Below are 16,213 nucleotides of genomic sequence, written 5' to 3'. Positions count from 1 at the left end.
TAAATCGATCCAGTAGTTTTAGCGTAAAAGCGAGACAGACAGACACGAGTTACTTTTGCATTAATAAAAAAAAAACAAACTTTGTTCAAGTAGGCTTTTACAAGCACTTTTGAATCGTCATTTTACAATTAAGTGAAGCTACCACCGGTTCGGAAAGTAGATTCTACCGAGAAGAACTGACAAGAAATTCAGCAGTTACTCTTTTTCAACATTTAAAAAATACAGTCATGTAAATAATACAATTATTTAAATTAATATATCTTGCTTGGAAGTCAACTGGTATTACTATAGAAGTATGGATTGAACTGTACAATAAATACGATATAGTTATATGTATTTCAGATAAGCACCGTCCGTGTGTTTATGTAATGAGTAATATAACCGTGTATGTTACACGATGTTTTGTTTTTTTTACGAAAAACACAGCATGAGACGCTGGAACTTAAATAACACTAACACACGTCGCGCTTTATAAACTATACTTGATTCTCTTCAACGATTTCTGATGTGAATTATGAGCGCTACGTAGCGTTATTTTGTGATATAATATTTAACGATTAATTCATATATACACAAGGTATCACCACTGATATAAATAAAGTCAAATTAGTTATAAACTAGCGAATTACTATGGCTTCGCACGGGTGCAAAAGTAACAGCCTATACATTTCCCACTGCTGAGATAAGGCCTCCTCTTCCATTAAGGAGAGGGTTTGGAACTTAAGGAGAGGGTTTGGACGGGTGCAATGCTGATACTAAATATACTACAGAATTTTACTTGTTTCCGTACTATGTTCATGTATTATATACAAAAACCCTTCCCTCCTTTATATCTCCTCTATACGGGCCTCCAACATCTAGGAACACCTAGGCTACTGGGACCACCCCTGGTCCCTACGGCGCCTATTGAAGCGTCGGGAGAAGGTGCGCGTAGCGCCTTTTCCTTCTGCCATGCCACCAACCTTGGGAACTAAGATGTTATGTCCCTTGTGCCTGTAGTTACACTGGCTCACTTACCCTTCAAACTGAAACACATTCATACTAAGTATTGCTGTTTAGCGACAGAATAAATGGTGACTATTGACGGGCTTGTAAGAAGTTCCACCACTAACCTAGGTTAGGTTAGCCACCACCACCACTATTTAAAAAGACAATTTAAACAATTCATAAATAATTAACTTTGCCAAGTAATACGTAAATCACTTTATGTGTTTTAGTATACAAGAGTGTAAATTTTTGAAATATTATTTGGTGAATTTAAGACAGATATAGAATTAATTAGATTTTATTAACTTACAAATAGCTATGATTTTTAAATTGTGGAAAATTTGTTGATAGTAAGTTGGTGTTGGTTTTTATAGTAGGATTTATATTCTTGAGAAGTTATACAAACAGTTACACATATACTAATTTATCTTGTAAAATAAGGCTTCAAATTGCAAGTAAAAGACTATGTCTATATAATGTATAAATAACTCTCTCTCACACAGGTGTAATGTAAAATAATTAAATTTAAATTATAAAACAACGTCGCTTAGCAGCCTAATCCAAACAAATAGACTTCGACACTAAAATCTTCCCATAAGCACTCAAGTAGATGTGTGATCATTGAAAGAATCTGAAAATATCTTGTGATTTCTGAAAAACACGCACATAAACTTACTAACATGTAAGAACACATAAGAAAGAAACAAGTAGTTAAGCTTCATTAGTCGACTTATAAATACCTAGTAGTCCAAAAAAAAGTCGTACTTCTTGAAGTTTAGCATTTGGTAGTCGTTTATAGCAAAAATAATATTTCTTTTAAATTCTTATCAATCGGAATATAACTTTGCTAGAACACGCAAATATGAAAAAAATTGGCGACTTCAATTCCGAGCAATGAATTCCATCATTATTATTTCAACAGGAAGACATGGTAGGCAGAGGTTCCCCAAGGATCACTAGGATGGCCCTTCTTGCGCCACAAATATCCAACAACTTACTAAGTTTATCTTTACTTAAATGGTAAAAACCTTGAGTTGGATATCACCATACACCACCAACATTGTATAAGCATTGTGGAATAAATTTCAACAGTCAACAGTAGGAATATTACTTAATAATTATTATTCTAAATTTATAATTCGTCTCGTGCTCAGCGGTGAAGGAATACATCGTGAGGAAACCTGCATGTGTCTAATTTCATAGAAATTCTGCCACATGTGTATTCCACTAACCCGCGTTGGAACAGCGTTGTGTAATATTCCTAACCTCCTCAAAAGGGAAATGTGGCCTTAGTCCAGCAGTGGGAAATTTACAGACTGTTGTTGTTGTTGTTGTTGTTATTCAATAAATAAATAAATAACTCACCTGTCTCACGGCGTACAACATCGCAATCTTCTTCTATATAATTTTCGAGTTATTAATAAGTAATTATCACACGGCTCACTTGCTTATTAGTAATAAATCTAATTGACTGAAACGATATCAGTCATAATAGATTTGTTTATATTTATTATTATGATATAAATGTTTATTCCCATAATATACACTATTATATCTTCATAAATATAATCGTTAATCTGTAAATTATATTTTATAAATAAAATAATATCACTGTTCAGTGTTGGATGCGTAAATACAAATCAATTTAATTTAATTCGAGATATGTTCTTGGTGTGCATTTATTAATTTGTTTTATTAAAATTTTATATTTTTAAATTTAGAACTCAAGCTATTATTTATTTATTTTTTAATATTATAATTTATATTACGCAGTTATTATAAAATAATTGTGATTATTTAATTATAAAACATTAATTAACAAAACTGTCACGGGTAAAGTCAGAATACATAACATACTAGTCGTTATCCTAATTATAAAATCACGAAGAAGATCAATAATAAAAATAAAATATTTAAACAAATTAAATACATAAGCGTAATCATAATATTATTACATAAAAATTTTGGAAAAAATAAATTACATTAATTCACCATTCACTATATACAAATATTAAATAATAACAAAATCTAAACTAAAACATATATAATATTAAGGCTATATATTTCAGTTAACCTAATTTGAGTACATGAAAGCTTTAACGTAGCGAGAACCTCTCAAAAGCGCCCGCCCGCCCTCTGTTAAGCGTTTTACTGGGCGGTAGTATTCAGCGTCACGCCTACCCGCTGAAAAGTGACGCCTCTGTCCCGAATATCACGAGAAAACTAATAACGGGACCTTTTCTTTAGATTATAATGTTTTATATTTAAATTGAGTTTCTGTCGTGTTCTTAATAGAATCTACGTTTGATATTTAAGCAGCTGTATGTTTAATTAAATTTTGTTTGTATAATCGTAAGTATTTTAAAGCGTTTTTGAATTAATTTTATTTTGATTTTTAATGTTTTTCAGTTTGTTCAATCATTAAATTTCAAACAAATGAAAGTTTTTTTAATGTGTTATTTTATTATTTTAAGATCTGATTCAAGATCTATATTATTCAGCCATGTTGGTTGTTGTAAATTTGGACAAAAATTAAAAGGATAATTCGTTAAGTTATTTTTTGAACTAATTACTATATAATTTGTATGAAGTTTTTTTTTATATAAAATAAACACAAGTAAAAAACTCGAGATAATAATCCTGTCAATTTAAACCTTTGTGAAATGAAAAAATCGGTAAAAATGATTAGTTTTTCCCTAAAGCAATATTTTTTTTAATTAAAATAGAAAAATATGCTTGTGAAAAATGTTTTCAATTAAATAATGCATTTATTTAATTACAAAACTATTTCAATATTTACCATTGATTAAGAACACGTATGTGTGTACTTTTTTTTTCATATATTCGTTATTTATGTTTAAGATAACAATTTCCCTTTAAATCAATGTCAACCAAGCGAATGTATAATTAAATTACTTCCTACATAGATTAATAATATATTTGAGATTAAGCATATACCTAAAAATACTCAAGCGTCTTACTTTAACTTAATAATATAAGTTGAGCTCTTAGGTCAAGGGGTAATGTTATTAAAAAATAGTTTTATTTGACTTAAAGTTGGATTGGATGGATTTTTACTGGCATTCGACATTTGAATTCAAATTAAATAGAAAAAATATGCAAGACTTTTAAAATAAAAGCGAAAAAATTAACGACTTCACTTTAGTAACACAATATTGTGTATAGTAAATAATTATGTGTTTTTTTATGTATATCTGAAACAAAGAATCTACAATAAGTTTTAGTAATATTATTGTTATTGGTTCTTCCGGTTTCATTATTTATAACATATACTTAAATAAAAAATGTTTAGTCTATGGTCGTTGATGGAAAGCTGTAGTTCTTAGTATTAATAAACCATATTGTCAACAATAGCAGAACATTAAAATTAAAACACAAGAAATAAAATATAATAATACAAAAAATGTATTTAATCTGTGTATATTTTAACAATTTTTAATCTGTCAATATTGAATGAAAATGACGTAATATATTTTAATTATTTTTCCCGCCCATTTACAAATAGTTAAATCGTATCGTTCTTTTTTTAAATCGTTGTTATTTGAATCAATCAAGTTTTATGTAATAATTTTATTGGGTAACATTAAAATTTTTTATATAGCTAAATAATTTATTGAATCGTATATAGTTATAAATAAAGATTAGAAGAAGCATACAGTTTTTTTTTATCATTATATAGATTACGAATATGTATATCGTATCTTTTTTTAGCTTTATATGCTGTGTTTTTGTTTAAAATAAATCTAAATGCTATCAATTTAATATTTAGATTAGAAAGAGATATACGGATAGAAAGAGACACATATTTTTTTTTTAAATAATTGTGTCACATTAATATCTACATCCTATACTAACATATAATCGCCGTATATGTTACATACTATTCAATCGCACACAAACTTTCACAACTTTCACAATCATAATATTAGTAAGGCATTTTTTTTTATTAATAAGCGTTCATTTCTTTTTAAATCCGATGAAACAAGTTTTCTAAGCCCAATAACGTGAGCACATTAAAAAAATGTATTAAGAATACAGATTAATAAAAAAATATTGTAATGCCATCGTTAATGTGTCAAATGGTTTTTGCTATCTGTAATATTACGTCAAATTTAATATTTTAAAAATATTTGTTTATATTTAACTATGAACGTGGATTTTTTATTGACAATTATTAAATCAAGAAATATATATATCTGTTCTAAGTATTTAGTTTCATAGTTTAAATTGAATTATACTTTTGTTCCTAATGACAAGTTTTTTTTTAATTATTTGATAGATACAGGAAGGAATGTAGGCAAATGTACTTCCGATAAGAGCCGCCTTTTGCACATAAAAATATATACGAAATATAAACCATTACTTACATCAATACGATGTCATGTACATCTATTTACACTGGCTCACTCACCTTTCAAACCGGAACAAAGCAAAGCGGACCTAAGCAATAGAACCTAAACAATCATGATTGTACAGTCTTACCATTTCGATTATTTTCTTTTAATTTTTTTTTTATCTGTGAAAGCTTGAATAAATAATTCTGGCTATTGACGCTATATTTAAACTAATAGCATTTATCTTCAATACTAAACATATTAAAAAAAGTAACGAATTATAATTAAGATATTTTGTTAAATAAATAATATATGTATGATTTATTAACTGGTGTTTTATTGTTTTTAAGTACATCAAAATGAAGTTAAATTGAAAAATACGTCAGAAACTTCCCATCATCAGGCAATTTAAAAATTAGTATGATAACAGTTTATTTTTTGTAATTTTGATAAAAGAAGATAGAAACATTTTTGTAAATAATAATAATAATTAATTCCGAAATATAGTTTTTGTATGTGTTTTATGTCTATATTTTTACTGGGTCACTCTTTACGGTAACACTTTAGACATACGAAAAATAAATTATGTTTTAATCAATTATGAGTTTTTTTTTGTATATTTTTAGTCGTTCAGTCGACGATTCTAGCTAATAAATAAAAAAAATATATTGTACAGATGTTATCCAACTTTTTTTTAATTAGTATTTTTTTTGTTTTATCTTTTTTTATTACTTCAGGTGTTTTTATTTTATTTTCATTGAATATAATCCTTAATGAAATTAAATAGTGCACTTTGCTTTTACACACAGAAGCGTTTTTTTGTCACACCTAATCAAATTACTTAAGTAGGTCGATTTACAATCTCTATTATTAGTATTTCCTTTATCGATATAACTAATTTTAATCGCAACGTAACTAAAACATACTTACACATTAACACTAATTATTTAATATCAATAATATAATTTAAATAAAAATAAAATTGTGAAATAAATAATTCAAAATTAAAATTCGAACATCATTCGAAATTCGAAAAGGTATTTATAACGAATTGTAAAAGCGGGCGGGAAATCCGTTGCTCATCAGCTGTCAAACGCAGCGCTCTTCAGCGGCTGCTGCGATTGGACGCCCGCTTATGAGCGACGCCCGTGATTGGCGCGCCCGGTGCACATGAGCGACAGTCCACGTGCTCATAAGTTCCGACGCGGTAATTCAAACTTTTTACGCGTTCTTTTCGAACTGTTTCATTAATTTCAACGTTTTTTTTATGATATACTATTATTTATTTAATAAAAATATTAATTTTGTGTATAATTTTAATATGCATTCAATGATTAAAAAAATTACTTTTTTGTTATTTTTAATTGAAATGTTATTTAAAAATGAAATTTAAAATTTCAACATTACTTACAAATGCACACCGAAGAACCTCTCACATGAATTAAATCAAACAATTAAATAGACAAGCGAATAAATAATAAAACAAATTAAATAGTTCCGAAGAGCTATACGGCCTCCTTCGTTTAAAAATCGAACATAAAACAAAAACCACTCACGCTTCCAGAAACATAATTAAAATATTTAAAAAAAGAACGAAATCAATAAATAAAAACACAAAATCCAACACTGAACAGCGACAAAAACTACCACTTATAAGTTCCTGCACGGATGCAGTTCCCGATGCAAATTATTTACACTGCAGTTAAATGCATACACAATATTAAAATACAAAAAATCCCATTCACTTCAATAAACGCGAACGTACGCAATATTCGTTATGCGAAAATAATATATTTGTTCGGGCGACGCGTCTCTAAACAATACACAACAGCCTTCGACGCGGCGGCAACAACAATGCTAGGTCGAAATAAGCAAGAAATATTTAACTACCGAAGCGGGGAGGGGCGGGCACTGGCCCTCAGTATTGGCGCTATGGCTGTGGTAGTTATAGTTTACGTGATACACATCTCAAATACAAATAATATAAACATTACAACTGAGCATGCGCGGTACAAGCAGACAGGGACGAAGCGACACCGCCTCGACCAGCTCACGTGCCCGAAAACGGAGACTATTTAGACGAAAATTAAACGATAACGTCTAGATTTATTACACGAACTAGAAATGTTGTAGTGGATATCCTAAATCGCTTTTTTATAGATTAATTTGCATATTTCTGACAGGGGCCGCGGTTGGTAGCTTGTACGCATGCGCGCGACTGAGAGAGCAAAATGTTATTGACGATGCAAAATATTTATTTTTTGGCGCAACACCGACGCAGCTCCTGGCTGTAACGGAAACGCTGCCATTTTGAATTTTCGTAACTGTGTCGAAAATTTTCAGCATTTGAATTTCGAATGTATTGTTATTGTAAATGGCGAGTTATAGCATTTAAATTAAAATTATAAATAGTTTTTTATTTAAAATCGTAAATGAATTGCTGCAAAGAAAAGATATGATATAAAACATTAGATTAACAAGCCCATAGGGAGTTTGCAAAGGATTTATTTCAATTATTATCCAATACTAGCACCAACACGCATGCGCTTGGCACAATTTACACCGTTATTGAAATTAACACGTAATAATATTATAATGTAACGATTATTTATGATTATAAAAAAAAATAAGATAATAATTACTATATAAAGTAATAATTGGAGTAAGTTTTTTGCAATTGTCCTAAAATTTTCGCAATGAGTATTCAGATTATTCTACGACATATATGTAAGTGTATCCTGTATAAGTTATTTTGATATTACCAAATACTTATCGTCAGACTCGACGTATAGTTAATTCAAATAGGCTCTCCCAAGAACATTCATCATATACAGGATTCAAATGCAAACTACCACTGGTATAACGCTACCACCCAAACTGAGGTTATGATGGTGATTGACCATGTATTTTGAGCAATGATTGTATTATCACTCACTTGGTATTAACTTAAAATACACCTTTACAATAAAAATAAATCGTATCCTATGAATTACAAACAATGAAAATACTAACTACTACTACAAAATGATAGTTAAAACTCGAGCATGGAACGGGTGTGCTCTCCGAATTTCCATCTCTAGCTAGGGAGCCAATATCGCGGCGGTAATCGAAATATCTAGAGAATTCAGCGACCCGCCGCATAAAACCTCTTTGCATGCGTCCGCGCCATTTAGGGCTGCTTATACATTTCTCAATAAAGACTCACAAGCGTGAACCTGCGCAAGTATTAACCGGGCACCCTAGAATAGGCAATTTTCTTCAATATTTATTATCATTATTATTGGTATTTTGATTATAGGTGTTCTTGACTTCAACCTATATCAATTTTGTAAACTACCAAGAATTATTTTGAAAATAATATATCAAATTTTCACCATTAATGAATATCATTCAGCTGCTGCAAAAAATGTACCAATATTGATGATCCGCCTGATGAATTTATGGCATTGGTCATTTCAAGATCCAACTGATGAAATTCCAGATTATTTGCCAAATGCCAACTTTGAACAATGTTGAGTTCAGGCGATTGGTAAAAAACCCCAATAATAATGTAAATAAATAAACGAGATTTAAACCTAGAACTAGGTCTCGAGGACTCTCTCGAGACTCATTGTTCTAGTAATTATTGACTAGATATATTCCTATGTAATAAAATATGCAGGCAATAATAATCTATTTCACAGTTACTGACTAAATTATTGATTATACAAGTATAGGAACTAGGGACAACAGTAGCAAGATTAGTAGTAAATTCGTGGTATGATAAATCATTTTAATCATAAATGTATGTCTTTCAAATGCATTCGGCTAAATTTTACATGGAAACTAATACTACGTGTTTGATGCGACGAAAGAATTGCAATAGTTTCGAAATATAGTTAAAACAAATAGAGTAAAGATCGTTAAAACCTTTATAAATTCTAAAAAACATTTTTTTTTTTAAAAAAGTCCATATCCCAATTAATAATTTGATACGGTGTGATAGAAGGTCTGCGCGGATAGGCCATTGACATTTTTATTGGGCGATGATTTAGGAGCTATCGATTGCGTCGCCGGTTCTCATCCGGAAGAATTTGAATTTAGAACCTCGATCTACTGACACTAGTCTAGACTTGATGAATTATCTACTCGCATTCGGGGTTATACGCAAAAAATTGCAAGGGCGTTGTTCGTAGTGCTCGCTTCGGGCGGGAGTTCTTTGTCATTTATATTTAGAACGTTACGACGAGAATGTTTCGGTTTGGAATCATTTCAAATTCGGAATGCTTTCTTTTTTTTTTTAATCTACATATTTTAAAATATGCAAAGACGAAATAATTGTCATCTATTTGTCAATTATTTTTTTATTGTGACCAATAAAATAAAATGAAAATGGTTAAAAATGTTCGAATAAAATTAAATTATTGACAATACGCATAGATAGAATTATTAGATGTATTAATGAATAATTCAAGATTTACGTCCGAGTTATACGATTAAATTCTAGACTTCTATGCCAAATATTTTATACTAGACTTGGTTTAACGTCTTGGTAACAGAGTGATCCTCATAAATATTTACAAAGATATCTATGATGTATTTCAAAAATTTTAAAATAAAATAACAAAAGGCCACGCCACGAATGGTTCTTAACGAGATGTAAAATAATCTCTTTTCCTTAAAAAAACCTCTTAATAATTCCCTCGGTATAACACAAAAAAATTATAGAAGCGTTCAAGTTTAAACAGTAAAAAACATTAATTAGGAGTGAGCTATGAGTTGGAGGTTTTGGAGGTAGATCTGTAGCTTATAAGCGGATGCCGTGACCACGCCCACTGAACAGTGACGCCCAGTCTCGCTATAAAGCGACCGCCCACACACTACTACTGAAAATTTATTATAATGTATATATATACACATACAATATTAAATTTTGTATCTGTAGAATGTTCAATCTTTGCTATGATGTGGAATTTAAAAAAAAAATTAGACTTTTGAATTGTTTGTCTGTTGTTGCAGTTGGAAATTTATTTCGTGTTCGATTTCATTTGTTTTTGTTATTCAGGTTAAAATAAAAGATTTTGTTAATGAATTTGAGGTTATTTCGGGTCTTCTTAGGTCAGGGTATTTGCTTTTCCGAACCGGTAGTTTAAATTGACAATCTATTTGTAAGTGTTATGCTTCTGTGTTGAATAAAGAATTTTGTCTTGATTTAAAAAAAATATATGACAGATTATTTTTGTTTTTTTTTTATATCATGATTGACATTTAATATTCATAGAGCGCTGTAATCAGGTATTGATGATTAAATTTCAAATATGTTCTATGATTCTGGGAATTAGATACAAATATAATTATTATCATATGAAAGTTCGTATGTTTGAATATTTTTTACGTACATGCAAATAGTCTTAATCATTTTTTTATTAAATTTTGAATATAGAATATTTTTAATCTGAATTAAAATAAAGGCAACACCAAAACACTCTCCTTTTGAATGACAATTACAAATCGTGTCATAAAGAAATAAAATATGATATCTTGAGATGAAATTCGAAAGCACTAATATTACCTGATTTGCTGACCCATTTGGGTACTTGGGTGTTTGGGTGGATACTGGGTACTTATCAATTATACTGTAATTCAAAGTATTTTTGTTACCAGTTAAAATTATTGGTGAGCCAGTACAATCACAAACACGTGGTAAAACAAGATCTCATGGCGACGCATTAAGTATGGCATAAAAATATTTCTTGAAATGGTGATCTCTTACCAATAGTTAGTAAATTTTCTCTTATAATAACTAAAAAGCATAATCATCAATTTAAAAAGACAACATGGAAGCTGAATGGTACAACTTTAGATCACGTTAACGATCATTGTTTTGTTTCTTTGTAATTTTTTTTATAGATTAACTTAGTAGTTATAGTTAATTAATATGTTTTTATGTTTTGTAGTTATTATTATTTTATACTTTTTATTCTTTTTATAATTGTGTCATGCCCCATAAACAAAACTAAACATTTCTTTCTTTCTACCTAAAAAGACTTCTAATAAAAAATTAAACAATTTACTATTAATATTTCACGATCGCCTCTCAGACTATATTCATTACTGGCAAGCAATCGTTTCAGCCAGCGAGGAACAATAAAAGCTGAGTCTCGCAATTTGCAGCTGTACCCACTGAGTTATAGCTAGGTCCGGGTAGACCTAGACCTACTAGGTTTATGTCTGTATAATGTTCAACGTTTCGTCTTTATATAACATAACTGTGATATATATTTCAATATATAGGTATTATATTAGCTAAAGAATATACAATTTATACTAATATTATAAATGCGAAAGTAAGTCTTTCTGTTTGTTTTTTGCTCTTTAAATAAAACACTGAACCGAATTTGATGATGTTTGTTAAGAAGTCTTGCTTAGTATCTTACGAATAACAGTTACAACAAAAGTTGCGTGTGAACACTAGTTGAAAATTAAATTTTACTAAAATCAATATAATGTAATAATAAAACTTATATGACGAAATTTTATTCAAATACAGATAAATAAACCTTTTTTTTATTTTGAATTAAAAAAAAATTACAGATTTTGAAAAACCAATCATTTTAAAATATTATGTAATCCCTCAACCATGGATACTAAGATGTTATGTCCCATGCTTATCAGACTTACGCTTATCCGTCAAGCCATAAGACAACAAATCCAAGCTCTTCAATATTGTTGTTTAGCGGTAGTATATGTAAATAGGGATACTAGTTTAAAAACAAAATGAATATAATTAAGTGTCAATAGACATCGTTACTATAAGGAATATGAATCTTTCCTATCACAAATACTTGCGAGTGTCATTACAATTTTTTTTTATGGTATAGGGTGGCGGACGACCATATAGGCCACCTGATGGTAAGTGGTCACCATCGCCCAATAGACAATGACGCTGTAAGAAATATTAACTATTCCTTACATCGTCAATGCGTCACCAACCTTGGGAATTAAGATGCTATGTCCCTTGTGCCTGTAGTTACACTGGCTCACTCACCCTTCAAACCGGAACACAACAATACTGAGTACTGTTATTTGGCGGTAGAATAACTGAGTGTTTGGTACCTTCCCAGACGTGCTTGCATACCAAGTAGTATACAATACAAGTATACAAGCTCCCCTTCCAACAAACCAGTACACATTACAAAAATATGTACCTGGAACCTACCTAGATACAGCCCTAATACCCAACCAAATATACTATATAAATCTAAAAAAAGGATTGAATATTGAATTTATTGACCTCTTGAAATCATATTGCAAGATCTGCTTACACACTCAATGCCCCTCCCTCCCTTGTGATCGAAGTGAGCTCATTTAAGTGTTGTATTCCGTACTTATTGATTAATATTTAGTTAATAGCCCCAGTGGCTGGTTTTAGAACTAATTTTTGACAGATATATTTTCCTACGTATAAAAAAAGAGAAACATTATTATCTCTATATAGCACAAAACGTCACTTCACGATATATGTACGCTTAAATCCTTTAAACTACTGAACGGATTTTAATGCGGTTTTCATCAATAAATAAAGTGATTTAAGAGAAAAGTTTATTTGTATAATATATATTATAGTAGAGGAAAGCCAATATCAACTTTACTAGCCGAAGAAAAACTCAAGAATATTTCATGTTTGTTTTTCAATCTTAAAGTTTGAATATTATACCCGTGTGAAGTCAGGACTGGTAGCGAGTTTAGTAACATTTAAAGAAAATTAATTTAATACTGTGACATCTCTCGTAGGCAGTTTATATTTACAGGTAGGAAAGAACTGTTGAGGATTAACCTAAGCTGAATGAAATAAATAATTTTCCTTAGTATTATAATTCGGTTGTAAGGTCTGGATACCACCCACTCACTGTAAATTCAAGTATATTCAGTGCCGTTTTGTACCGGTTTGAAGGGTTAGTGAGCCAGTGTAACTATAGACACAGGTGACATAACAGCTTAGCTCCCATTGGCTATATAAGGATTGGTTAATATCTCTTACAGACAAAGACATATGCACACACACATACAAATCAACGCGCATACATAAATAGTTTGGTTATATTATCAATTGAAATAAAAAATATGAACTTGCATACAAGTATTAAGAGACCCATTTAAGAAGGCACTCTATGTACACAGCGGGTTCTGTGCTCTACATGCAACTTAATATAGAGACATAACACGTTTTATAATAAACGGATGACCTTAAAATTATTATGTTAATAATGTATAAATAATTATCGTTTAAATATTTATTAATCCCATAAAGAATGAGTAAACTTTGTCTCGTTACGTCGTAAAAAAAACTGCTTCGTCGCGGTAGTTTTGACAGACCATTAGATTTAGTGCTTGTAATAAAAATCTCGAACATTTTATTGACTTAATAAAGATAAAGAAAGAGTTGACAACGTTCCGACTATACTCACATAATATTGACATATATACATACAATTAATTCGAAAATCGATTATGAATGATCTGTGATATTTTCTCTGAAACAAAAGCTTATTATTTTTAGGGTTTCGTAAATCCGGCGTAAAAGTCATTATCTCAAAATCAAAGTATTCTTTATTCAATAAGGATCATAAAAGAAATTTTAAATCGCCATATTGAATTGACGTATCGGAATGTAGATTATGTCAAGTGTAACAAACAGTCAGACAGAGTTATGTTTGCATTTATAATACAAGCAACTCCAGCTTCGCACGAATACTTGATATGTATCGTTGTTATGACCAAATTACATAAAATCATTATAAATTGTAGCCTATGTGATATTTTGATATATAACCTACATTAGTGTAAAATTTCATCCAAATCTGTCCAGTACTTTTTTCGAGAAAGAGTAACAAATGTACATACATCCTCACAAACTATCTGTATAAAAAAGAAAAATATTAGTATAGATTTAAAGCAACTTGTATGGAATTAAGACTAAACTAAGAGGAACCAACAAATCCCGTAGTTAACTTTCTCCACCAATGATATAAATAAATATTTTTTAAGGGTTGATATATCATGAAACTTTAATCTACGTTTTTTATCATCTATCATTTGATTGGCATCAATCTCTAGCTTAAAGCAAAAAAGTAAAATAACATCCTGTATCCCAATCCTTGTCTGAAACAAGAATGATTTCCAGCGAAGATCTGCTGATGTTTAGTATAAAATATAAAACGCCAAAATATTTAATATAAAATGTAAAAAAAGGCACGGGCATTTGCGGGCCTTTGGATGTAGTGAATTATATAAAAAAAAATCCTTGTCTGAGGTCTCTCCCACTCAAGGAGTAGTTTTAGAGTATTACATTGATACACAACACGCATAAGAGCAATGGAATACAAAACCTCACCCCGAATCCGCACATGTCATCCTCACAATTTTTCTTTTACCACTGATCACGTTTCCAATTATAAAAAAAAAACAAATGAAAATCCAGTGAAGCTATCCCGAATGAATTCAGAATCATCGCTTAAGGTCAAAATCTTCTAACATTTGAACTTATACTCTTTATTAAAAAACAATCATAATGCTCGCCAAAGTTTGAACTCAAAATATAAGCTTATAGTTCAAGTCGTTTAACGAAAACTTGAACTTATAATCTATACATATAATAAAATTGGAATGTCTGTTTGTAATATTAAAATAGCCTTTTTTACTTAATGCCTCTACATGTATACACGGTTCATATACCAAAATAACAAATTTTACAATTTTTGTCTGTTTGTTCCATCTAATATCTGGAACGGCTGACCTTACTGGCAGATAACTGATATAATATGGAGTAAATTAGGCTACAATAATATTCTTTTTTATTCTATTCATACAAGGTTGTGGGCGCAGCTTGTCTTCAATAAAAAAAAACAAGCATACAAATTATTTCTAAATTTGAAAAGATATAAGAGTGACATACGTAAACAAACAATCACAAAACAACTACAGTTCTCAAATTTAAAATCGACTAAGTACCCTTAAAATGTACCCCTAAATATATTTTAATTTGAAGGCCTATATTTATAATGTCTTTGTATTGAAGTATAGTACGACACAACTTAAATGTAGCATCGGCATATTTAATAAAACCGATCACTGACGATTTATACAACCAATAGTAATAGCTCCCTATCGCGCCATTCGACGCTATTCGTAGCAATAGGTTCTCACATCAGCTCAACCCGAGACAGCAAGTGCGTGCAAATCGACGAATATATATCTCACATAATCGACGTATGATATTACAAGTTATTACGTTTATGTAAAGATCATATTCACATAAGAAATACATTTTGATGACTTGCGATAGCGTACTTAGTTCGGATGTGATCGGTTTTACGAAATTTGCCGATGCTACATCTAAGTTGTGTCGTACTATTCACTCTAAAAACTCTCATTTGAACCCAATATTTGCGCAACATCTTTCGCCTTAAAACCTGAGAGGATCCCTTATTTGCTTTAAAGATCTGATCTCTCTATTAACATTTTTCAAGTATCACAATTATATGTTAATCTAATATGAACTTTATATCTATCACTTTAAAGTATAAAATACAGTGTCAATAAAAATCTAGACTTATAGCATACTCCTTTTAAAACTGGATCTTTACAATACAAATAATAAAACGTTAAGGTTGTAAGTACGTTTGATTTAATTTCAAGAAGCAATATGAGTAGAAATGTGTTACAATTTCAGTGTAACGTTTTTTTTTATACGTAACATGTAACTGAAACGCTTCTGACGCAAGTAGTAGTCACCGTGAGATCCGTGGAGCTGACTCGTGAATAAGATAATGTCAAAATATATGATAATGTAAACAAAAATAAAAAACAGGGTATATATCCCGAAGGATTTG

General features: G+C 30.1%; 1 protein-coding gene across 1 annotated transcript in view; it reads right to left on the bottom strand.

Annotated features, from left to right (window-relative positions):
• The window catches only part of LOC124540419 (forkhead box protein P3), an 82,946-nt gene that overhangs the window by 24,581 nt on the left and 42,152 nt on the right, over positions 1-16,213 (bottom strand). The window lies entirely within an intron of this gene.

The sequence above is a fragment of the Vanessa cardui genome, chromosome 25, assembly GCF_905220365.1.
Source record: "Vanessa cardui chromosome 25, ilVanCard2.1, whole genome shotgun sequence".
Lineage (NCBI taxonomy): Eukaryota > Metazoa > Arthropoda > Insecta > Lepidoptera > Nymphalidae > Vanessa > Vanessa cardui.
Note: the sequence above shows the minus strand (reverse complement) of the source record. Positions and strands in the feature narration are given on the sequence as shown.